General features: G+C 43.9%; 1 protein-coding gene across 1 annotated transcript in view; it reads left to right on the top strand.

Moving 5' to 3' along the window:
* The window catches only part of JARID2 (jumonji and AT-rich interaction domain containing 2), a 314,361-nt gene that overhangs the window by 235,618 nt on the left and 67,121 nt on the right, over window positions 1-11,622 (top strand). The window lies entirely within an intron of this gene.

The following is an 11,622-nucleotide window of genomic DNA, read 5'->3' as shown; positions in this document are numbered from 1 at the left end:
AAATGCAGCATTGTGACTTTCCATGAGTCTTCTAACTGCTTGAAATTGAGTCACATCCCTCTCAAACTATTCCCCAGCTTTTTTTAACATTCCACACACACACACACACACACACACACACACTCTTTCAAGTACCTGAAAGGAATAAAGATTGGACTTTACAGTGGGCCTGCAGGCCATCAGAGCTGGCACGTTGGGATAGGAAGGGATTTCAAAGCTGTGATTCCTTTTTGAAGAGCATCCAACCAGCAGCCTGCTCTCACTCATACCAGTGAGGCTGTCTAAAAACAAGCACTTCTGCTTATCTTATCTGCAGCAGTGCAACATTTTTATTCAATTTCTTTGGCTAACACCATATACATCTTACGTTTTAGCACTTATGTAATAGTAAAGGTGAACTGCAATGGAGTTAATTTAAAAACTGGGTTTGTGCTCCCTCCCTGACCCCCTGCCAGCTGGTAGACGTAAGTACCACCATACTAATGTAGACCAATGATCCATCTCACCCAGTATCTGGTTTCCAGCAGTGGCAGGACTGGGTGCTTTACAGTAGTGCTTCTCAACCTTTTTAGACTCAGGGCACTCATCTTTAGATTCAGGGTGCCCCTTGGAAAATGCCAGGTCTTAGTTTTCACTTGTTTTGTGACTACAGAAAAATAATAGAGCAGTTCTGTTGCAGAGAACTCAGAACTCAGAAAGACCACAAAGGTCTGAATGTTTTTGACACTGAATTTGTATGTGAAACCTCCGGGGTTGTCTAACATTATTAATATGGTGTGGCACCCTGTAAAGGATCTCGGCACCACCAGGTTGAGAATTATTGTTTTAAAGAGAGAACAGGGTATATCTAGAGGAGAGGCGGGCAATTATTTGGGCCCACAGACCACATAGGCAGTTCTGGAGAGCTGCTGTGGGCCCGTCAGCACCCCTCACCCCACAAAACAGCTCAGTGTCCACATGTCACCGCCAACAGCACATAGCCCTGATCCGAGCCCGCCCTGCCTTTCTAGGCAGTCCAGGGAGTGGGAGCTTCTTTTGGCTGCCTCTGCCGCTGGCCCCAGCCCTGTGGTACTGGTGAGGACCCATGCACACGACCCCAACCCTGGCCCGCCCTGTGCCTGTTTCAGACTTGGCCCAACGGAGTGGACCAGCAGCAGACCAGCCAGAACCTGCCACACAGCTCCAACCCCGGCCTACCCCATGCTTGCTCTGGACCGTCCATCCACATTGAGCAGGAGCAGCGGCTGGGCAGAAGCTGCTGCTGGGCCCAGGAAAAAATATCCCTTCCTCTGCCCTTACCACTGCTAGGCCCTTCTTGCCCGGAGCCTGCACCTGGGTTGCCCTGCTGCTCCTCTTTGTTGCCACCCAGTAGGGCAGTGGTGGCAGTTCAGGGGAGCTGCAGGGCAGCCCAGGTGCTGGCTTTGGGCAACTGCAACAAGAAGGGCCTGGCAGCAGCAAAGGGGAGGGACTGCTTTTCCCCTGCACTGAGCAGCAGCTTCCACCACTACTGCTGTTCAGCATGGGCAGGAAAGTCCAGAGCAGGTGTGGGGTGGGCCAGGGCTGGGGCTACATATGGGTTCTGGCTGGTTCGTCTGCCAGGCCAAGTCCAGAGCAGGCGTGGGGCGGTTTGGGGGCAGTGCTGTGTGCACAGTTCCCTGGCAGTACCATGGGCCAGGGGCCAGTGACAGCAGCCAGTAGTAGTCACCACTGCTGCCTGGGCTGCCTAGAAAGACAGTCCAGCTGCAGAGCTGCCTAAACCCTGATGGATGGCGAGGGAGTGGTAGGACACATCCTGGGAGGGATGGCATCTGGGCCAGGTGGGACCAAGGGACCCACCGCAGACCAGACAAAGTCCCTCTGTTGGGTGCAATCCGGCCTGAGGGTTGTATTTTGCCTACCCATGATCTAGAGTGATCTGTCCTCTGTTCATTACCCTCCTTGCCATCCTCCATCATTGGTTTAGAAATGCCAGAGAATATATCCCTGACTGTTTTGTTTAATAGCTGTTAATAGATCTGTCATCTATGACTCTGTCTAGTCCCTTTTTTGAACCTGGCTGTACTGCCTGTCTCTCTACCTCTTGTGGTTTTGAGTTCCACAAGTTAACTATGCACTGCTTCAAAAAAGTACTTTCTATTGTTAGTTTTAAACCTGTCTCCTGCCAGTTTTATTGAGTGCCTTGCTCAGCCTTCTCCATTCCAAACTGAAGTCACAGTCTTTTTATTCTCTCCTGTTATGGCAGCTGCTCTTTACCCTGAGCATCTTAATTGACCTTCTCTGTACCTTTTAAAATTCTATTACATTCTTTTTGAAATGTGGAGACCAGAACTGCACACAGTATTCAAGATATAAGCACACCATGAATTTGTATAGTGACATGATGATGGTTTTCGTTTTGTTTTCAATTACCTTCTTAATGATGCCCAGCTTTTTATTGGCTGTTTTTTTTAGTTGCTGCTGTACATTGAGTTGATGTTTCTAGATAATTATCTACAGTGATTTGAAGGTGCTGTTCTCTGGTGCTGAAACAATGGAAGCAATAGTGAGAAGTTTTAGGAAAAAGCCTACTGTAGCTGGGTTGAAACTCTTCCAGGCTAGACAAGAGCCTAATAAGTGCAAAAAATGGGACCTTTCTTCACACGTCACAGTGAAGTGAAAAAGGGTAAGTTTAACCTTGCAGAGAAACAAAACTTGCCTTCAGCGATTCTGGCTACTCTGGAATTACTACTTATATAGACGGAGAGAAGGAAGACTTATAATTTATCATCTGTGAGAATGCACAGCTCTTTGGCTCCTGGGAAATCAAACAGATCTTCAGAATCCCAGTTCCCTTTGTAAAACTGGACTGGAGGAAAAGAAAATGCTGGTCAGTGCACCCAAAATTGAAGACAGGTAGCCAGCAGATACCACCTCTGTGATGGAGGAGGCTCATGATGGACCACAGATTGCTTCCATACAAGCTAACCAATTAGGCTTTATGGTAGCATCAGGAAGATCATTCTTTAGAGCCTTTCAGCTTATGTCCAAATCATAGCAGTCTGTGCATGTGGGAAAGGAGTATAAAGTTTGGGGTTGCAGGTGGACCCACTCCAGACTTCAGGTAGCTTGTTAAGGGCAGACCTGAATGTTGAAAGTAAGTGGCTCAAATTTTCTTTTGAGGTCTTCACATGAGCAGTGTATATAGAAGGCCCATAAACCTCAATTTATCATTTTAATATCTGCTGTCCAGCTGCCTGTTCTCTGTGTGCATTGCAAAGGATGAACAATTGTCCCATGCTCCACTGCTTTCACAAGCGGCTTTCAAAGGGGAAAAAAGAAGAAATTGGGCTGTATGGCGTAGCTGTAATATCAAGCAGTTCATCCTGAGGTGATGGGGAGTACTTCATTTGAAGGACAGTTTGTGTGTTCCTTGCTTTCCTTCCACACTTTGGATGGAGACTTCTCCCACTGTTCGAGCACCAGAGAACTCTCTAGGTCATGCATCTACCCCTGTACATGGAGTTACATAGATGACGCACTTAGGTGTTTGATGCGTTAATTGGTAACACCATCCTTGCTATGTAAAAAGACCTTCCCAGCTGGAGTACTTGAGCAGCATAGTGGCCCCACTGTACATAAGGATCTGGCCCTGTGTTTTTAGCACCAAAAGGAAGCAAAATTTTTTCACCTGTGTTAGCCTTAAAATGGGGCCTGTGTCAGAGTCGGGGAGAAACCAAACCTTTGGAAAGGGGAACAATGTAGTACTTGGCATGCCATTTATTTATTGGAGCAGACGTAAGACCCACATATCTTGACCTGCCTTATTCTTAAATCACTGTGACACCTTAAATTGTTTTAGTGTTTTTTTCCAAAAGCACAGCTGGGCTACGTTTAATTGTTAGAAGAAAGAAGAGAAGGGGCTTAAGAGGAGGGGGAGAGGGGGTCTGTGTAAATAATTCACAAAGAAGAATACAATTTTGCAGAAACCACAGCCCAAATTAGAGAGAAGGCTGTTGGATTGAAATGATTTCTGTTGTGGTTGTAACATACCACAGTTTGATTTCTGTCCAGATGAAAACATTTGGTTTGCACTTTAGTAAATATTGCAAAATGCTGCCAGCTAATTCTGACGAGTAATGAAATACTGCTTTTGGCAAAACATAGATGCTTTCCATGTTCCCAATTCTACTGTTCTAATCCAAAATCAGATTTTTTTTCCAGATATTTTAATGCCTTTAAATAATCTGAGACAAAAATGCCTGTAATTTCAGAGGAAACATAATTCCTTTTAATTTAGGAGGTAAAATTGCACATTTCACAAATTTAAACATTTTAATGGCCTCACTTGTCTTCTAAAAGTGCATAAAGAGCATCATTTGTTCTATTGCATCCGCTTTTGAGTTCTCCACCTTTGAGTCTGCAAGTTGTGTAAATAGCTGCCTGAGTGCACGGCAGCTTATTTACATACTCACTAAGTTGTTTGCAAGCCTGAGTTTTGAGTATGCAAAACCGTGCTTGGTTTTGGAGCCTCTTCCTCTGACAATTAGTAAAAGCAATACCAGAAATTAAAAAAAAATCCTATGGTGGTCTGAACCTAGTGTTGTACAAGTAACATTTCACGTTGCCATCAGAGAAGGAGATTACATAAATTTAGCCTAAAGTGATTGTGTGTTGTCCGTTTCTTTGTTTCCCCTGTATAGTTGGTTTCCTTGATGTAGATCTCTCATGTGAGAGAGCAGAGGAAAACACTTGAGAGAGAGGGAGACAGCAAGCCAAGCTGTATTTATGAAACCGCAAATGCTGATGGGGCAGCACCTGAAAGTACTTCTAGCACATTTCTAAAAGAAGTGAAAAATTCTCTTTCACTTGCAGCTGTATTGTTATAAAAAGCAGAATATTCTGGCAGTTGCTAGGGAGAGTTCACTTTTGACAAGTGGTGGAAATTTTTTAAATGAGTGAGTAGTTCCTCAGGATCTCTTTTGTGAGCTAGTTTTTCACTGTACAAACACTAATTCTTTGCAGTTAAGCTTTCTTAAAAATGTAGTCTTCCTGCCATTTTTATATCAGTCTGCAAAGTCATTGGTAATCCCTGATAACTCATTTTGGATTGCACCATATGCATTTACTCTCTGTACTGGAGTCTGAATACAAACATCCGGTGACATGGGTGGTATCCTGAGCAGTGTGAGTGAGTGATCGTGGCCTTCCTGAAACTATTCAGAGTAACAGGATGGAAGAAGAGGGGTGGGAAGTTTCCTCCAAGTCCCTGCTCAGTCTAGTCATAATTTCTGTATTCTTGACTGCGCGTTACTGGGAGCAGACAGGGAGTGGGTCTTGTGCCCAGGCAAGAGTGATTATGGATAGCTTGGCCAGGTGTCTGTTAACACTACAAAATACAACAGTGTCCTGTCCATTTTACTGTTCATAGTCATGGTTTAACGTTGGTATTCCTTTGGCCAACTTTCATTTCCACTGCTGTGCTGTCTGAGCCCATGTGGCAGCCTTGCCTCTCCACCATTACCCTCGGTCTCGGTTTATCACATCCCTGTCCCTCTTTTTGTCTCTTCCTGTCCAATCACTGCTTTCCTTCCTTTTGGCTTTATTCCTCTTCTGTGGCCTCCATCTCCTGCCACGCTAGGATCGCCTCGCCGCCTTTGATGCATCATGTGCTTCAGATGCGTTTAAATACAAAACAAACATCAATAGGCATGTCTATCTCCCATGGATCCGTTGAGTCTTGGAAGGTTTGTCCACAGTTAGGGATGTGTGTTCATAGGTCATATGACCACACTGCAACTCCTTTGGCTCTTCATCCAAGTGACATGGGGTTCCCAGGCTAGCAGCTGCCCAAAGAACTCTAGTGGCTCACAGCACAAAAAGAGGCTTGTAAAATTTAATACAGCTACAGGCTCTAATAACTCTTATGCAAATTGCCTGCTGGTTTCTTGGGAGGTAGGGAATTATATATGTGGCGTGCTGAGGCATGACACCCACGGCCTTCTGGCTATGCATCTGACATTCTCGTCCCTCTCCCCACAAAGGCAAAAGAGATTATTTGAACCTTTGTTTTGTTGTTGTCTATAAAATAAATTCTAATGTCACCATTTAAATTGTCCCAGTTATGCTCTGAGATTTGCATCTCCTGGTGGGAAGTGGGGGGTGGGACAGAGGAGGGGGAGAGGAGAAAACGAGGGGTGAATTTCTGCCTTTGCCTTTTGGCTGGGGAATGTGTGTAAGACTTGCCTAGGCTAGCTGCTACCTACCTATGAGCAGGGCCAATCATACCTTGGTCAAGGAACAAAGATGAAAATTGACTGTTAATTATTTTAAGATAAAAGCTTAGAATTTGCAGAGCATAATAAATCACCAAAAAATTCCAGAGGGGATCCACTGCACGGGTGATCCATACATTTGTCTGTCAGTCTGTCTGCATTTAGCGCTTCTGAAATCTTCCTTTTCCCTGGCTGTTTTGGAAAACGTTATGACTGGCATTGTATTCCGAGTCATTGTGATCTCCCTTTCACATTCCCCTGGTGGAGACCTAAGAGTTGCGTCTGTCCTCATTAGAAAATAAAAGTGTGTTCTTAGCTTGAGCTAGCCAACTGAAGGTAAAATCCTGGCAAAGATGAGGTAGTCTGTAGTGGCCACAAGCTAGTGAGTCAAGCTATAGACGAGTCCCATCCACCGTCAGTAGATCTGATATCTGCAGACCCCTGAATCTGGCTAAACCATGGGTGGGCAAAATGCGGCCCATGGGCCAGATGTGGCCCGCCAACCCATTCTGTCTGGCCTGTGGGTCCCCTAAAAAATTTTAAAAATTAATATTTATGTGCCCCTGGCTGCCTGTCATGCAGCCCTCAATGGCCTGCCAAAACTCAGTATACGACCCTCTGCCCGAAATAATTGCCTACCCCTAGCTAAACTAAGGGATCTTATGGGTTGTTTGGTTTGTACTGGGATCTAGAGGATATTTTTCTTGGTTGGTGACTTCCATCTTCCTTCATATGTTTAAAAAAAATCTTAAGTTGTTAAGTTACCACCCTCATACCTACTGTGTAAAAAGAGCTAATAATATAGACCCTCATTAACAACTTCAAAATTCAATACAAATGACCAAATTCTGAGACTTAGTGAGAAACCAGCAGAATAAGGCACCCAAGGATATTACATTGTCATATATTTCATGGCTGGTGCTGTTTAGTTTTAGTTATTTATAATATCTCGAGTTTAAGAGTAGTTTTGAGGTAGTGTCTTTTATAAATGCAATGCCCTTGTAGGCCGTGTCCAGACGAGCGCAGGTGTGCAGTATGTGGCACCGCAAACATACTACATGTTCCATTGTTCTCTGGGCTGCAAGGGAGCAGCATGGAGGGTGTTTTTGACCCCTGGATATCCAGGAGTCAAAAAAAATCCCATGAAAAATAAAGTGGAGTGGAACACACAGTGGTAGCGTGTGCTGCCGCCTGGCCGCCCAGAACCACGCTCTGCTGCCAGCCAAGCTCCATACGGCAGGATCACTGGTGTTGCAGCCACAGGAGGTCACCAGGACCTCAGGTAAGGCGGCTGCGGCCAAGCCAGTACTGCCTCCGGCCTCTCTTACCCCACCTGGAGTAACTTGCCACATGCTAGAGCGTGCATGGCACAGGCATTTCCTGGGTAAAACTAGTGGCTGCATAAGATTCACCACCTCTGGTTGTCCCCAGGGAATCAAATGACCACTCACATCTGGACGGCAGCCTTAGAGGCAGTCCTTGCTACACTGCCCTCTTAAAAGAGACCTACAACGATTTTTTTAAATGGGATTCTTTTATTTTTATTTTTTTTGCCTTTAAAAACCTGAATTTTACTTTTTAAAAAAAATATATATATTTTTTTACTTGGAAATATCAAGAATGTGAAATTTATTTTTTCTTGAAGGACTCAGCGACATGCTTACTGTTGTTTTCTCATGCCGCTATTGAGCAAGCTGGCTCTTTCGAAACGTGCACCCTTTTCCAAAATTAAAATGTTAATCAGGGATTGAAATGAAATGCCTGTTAATAAATCAAAACAAATATGAAATGTCTTAAACAAACTATGAACATTTCTTTCCCTGTCACTTGTTTAGCATTAAGTCTCCAAACTCATGCAGTGTTGCCATTTCATTAATTCTCCAGTCACCCTAGGTCTTGGGTTTATCTGTCAGAAAGTAGGCTGGTTTTTTTTTTAACTCTGTCTGGGGTGGAAGGGTAACAAGTGCATCCTGGATTATCTGTACTCTCATGTTCAAAGTATGTTAACTAGCTCTGGTTAATTGGCAGTTAATTAACTTGAGTTAAACTGTAGTGTGTGCCACACATGCTTTTTTTTTAAGTGCAAATTTTTGCCTGTATAGTTTAAACTGATTTCCTTTAGTTTCGTGGAAACCCCTTAATATGGACTCTTCAATTGGAGTGGCTTGTTACAATGCAGTTTTAGCAGTGACAAGCCTGATTTAGCCAGTGTTCTTCAGCCTTCTGCACTTGTGCACTTGTTGAACGAAATGGGTTTAATAGCACTGCTTCAGTTAAATCAGCAGAATTTAAGTTGTAGACCAGAGGTTTTCAGTCTCTTGGCTGGTGTACCCTGGCGGTCGGTCGATGAGCGCCGGGGGAGGTGGGGAGTGCCAGCAGCTTTTCCACAGCACTGCTGCATGCCCCCTGGGCCTTCCAAAATACTCCCAGGGGTATGCAATACCCCCAGTTGACAACCCCTGTTGTAGACCATTCCACAGTCTAGGGCAGTCATTAAATACTACTATTATATAAGAATAATAAATAAATCAGATATTAATATAAGAAGCAAGCAGGAAAAAGCCAACACCCTTAATTTAAAAATATTTCAGCCTTCCTTATACATAGTAATAATAATTAAAAACAAAAGCTTTAAATGGCCTATGTCCATTTTTTTTCTGTTTTGCAGGTCACCTTTAATAAATCTCTATGAAATGTGGGGGGAGAATACCAGCCTCTCTGTGATACTGCAGAGTTGCTGGATTAGTGTAGTGAGAATTAGTGTGATTCTCCTATATTATTGGAAGCTGCTAGTCTAATTTCCCTAGGCTGGAAATGTACTCCCCAAACAGTCTGAGCTGTCAGAGGGATATAGTTTAAACCTTGTTCATAATTTGAAATTGGAAGAGAATTAAAAAGTGTGCTGTTGCAACTGGAGATGGTACATTCACGGAATGAGGGTAGAGAGAGTGCCTGCTCAGAGTTAGGTAGGGTATACAGCCCTGTTCTCAACTGAGTTGACCTTTCCTTCCTTTTCTAAGCCGATCCATTCTCTGCTACTGAATTAAAATGTGGTTAACATCACATTTATATATTTCATTATTGCATTATTTTATTGCATGACAGCTAGTATCTGATATGCTTTTTGTTTTGTTTAGTTAGCACCCTAAACAGAATCTTTTTTTTTAATCCATACTAAGCTTGCTTTCTTTACATCCTCTCATGTCATTAATGTGTGTAGTGACCATGCAACTTCACATTTATTTCTAGTTTTCCTGAACAGCACATATACTTCAACATACACTTCAACCCTGTATTCCAGGTTGGATTGTTCTGCCACTGTGTTTCTATTTTCCCCAAAATATTTGATTTCTTGAAGCCAAGCAGCTATTAAACTATGAAACTGGGCTCCTTAGTGGTTGCAGTGACTTTTGCTTTCCTGCCATTGTTTGTATAGCATTAATAATAATGACGATACCAAACATTGTGAACCTTGGCACCAAGTCATAGAATGAGCTGATACAGCATACGGAGCCAGTAATTCTTGGATTCCTATTGCAGACTTGTGTGGAGGGAAGAAAAAGGGAAACATACTCGTCAGGCAGAATTGTCCCAGGTTATTGCTTCTTTGTCCAAATGGAACAATTCTTTTTTCCCATCCCCTGCCCCCCTCCCTCTTCCCCTTTTCCCAATTGCTTCTTGCCTTCCTTAAATGCTTGCTTATAGTATGCTTTAATGTTCCTGTCCTGAGTAAAAAGCCCCACTATTCATTTGAAGTAAATTGTGTTGATTCTCATGCCTTGAGAATGACTTTTGAACCTTGGCTCTGCTGATCCTTATTCTACAGACGTGGGAAGGTCCGGGTATATACTAAACCAGTAGGTAGGCAAACTATTAAGTGTAGTTTCTCTGGTTATTCTCTCCGTCATCTTATAAGTCTGTATATGTACCTGTCTATATATAGGGAAAGAACCCTAGCAGTATGTGCCAGCTGTACCCCTGCTGATGTCCAGTGCACTAGCTGACAGTAGAGGGGATCTGTTTTCTAAAAGCAGCATTGGTCCTAGGGCAGCGTCTTGTCACCAGGGACTGCTGCTTCCAACCCAGCCCCCTGTTGCATGCTGCAAATCTCCACATCCTCAGCAACAGGCAGATGCTGTTGTGAGGGAATAGATGGAACGAGGAAGGCTGTAGGACTCTGGGGATACCTCCTCCGCAGTGCTGGCAGCAGTGTGCTGTGGATTCCCCAAGGTGTTCAAGCCTGATTCAATCTCTTTGTGGGCTGCAGCTGGCCCTGTGGTCACCTAGGGAGAGGAGGTAGAATCATCCGTGCTTTATTCAGCCTAGCGAATATCTGAAAGAACCATCCATGCCTGTTGGTGGATCTAGAGTTTTGAAAAGTAGGTGCAATGACATAATTGCATATAAAACAACATATATTTTCTCCAGTTAAAAATAAACTAGAAGATATACTAATATGCTAGGGGCCTAGGGCTGTATTATTCAGTTCAAGAATGAAGTAAAAACAAATATAACTTCATTGGAATGAGTTAAAAAACAATCTTCAGGACTGTGAAATAGGAGCTTCATTACCAGGAGCAGCGAACAGACTGCAGAATTGCAGGAGAAAGAATAGCTTGATGCGCGGAACATTAAGACCATTAAAAAGAGAAGGTCATTAGCACCTGTGGAATGAAGCGTTTAGTAGGGATCAGGTAGATTATAATGAGCCATGGAGTCAAGTAACTCCCTCAGCACTGCCTGACTAGAAATTCTGCTGCCACTGCCAAGTAGTTGGTTGAAACTTTGGGTGGACCAGGACTGGGGAGTGAGAGTACACCAGTACACACCCCAGATCCACCCCAGTCCATGCCCACTAAAAAGCTGTGTGTGCATGGGAAGGAAGGGGAGAGAAGAGGTTTGAGTAGGAGCTAAGAAGAGGAACAGGTCTGTGGGTGGACCCAAGGCCAGTGAAAGTGGGCAGTAGGGTCCACTTATCTACTGCCACTGCTCTGTATGTAGCCTTTAGCTACAAGCTCTTTCCCTGGCCAAAGGTCTTGATGTGCTGCCAAGAAGGGGAAACTTGGTAGAGTTTTCCCTGCTCATCCCCCTTTTCCTTGTGTTGGGAATGAGTGTACTACGGTGTAAGAGATGAATTGCTTTATCCCTTGTTTTTGACTTCTATGGAGTTGTTGTTTGTTTGTTTGTTTCTGTTCTTCTGAAAAACCTTTGTGTGCGTAACTGAACAGCCTGCTCTTTAAGGCATCTGGGATCTGGGATTGAGTGGAAGACTCCTCTTAAAGTAGCAGCTCTGACATTTGAGATAAAGGAGGATAGGATGCCTATTAACTGTCATTACTAGCAACAGTATCCACACAGGAAGGACTTCCTA

The sequence above is a fragment of the Crocodylus porosus genome, unplaced genomic scaffold (assembly GCF_001723895.1).
Source record: "Crocodylus porosus isolate Cpor-Errol unplaced genomic scaffold, CroPor_comp1, whole genome shotgun sequence".
Classification (NCBI taxonomy): Eukaryota; Metazoa; Chordata; order Crocodylia; family Crocodylidae; genus Crocodylus; species Crocodylus porosus.
The sequence above is the reverse complement of the archived record's forward strand: the minus strand, read 5'-3'. Positions and strand labels throughout refer to the sequence as shown.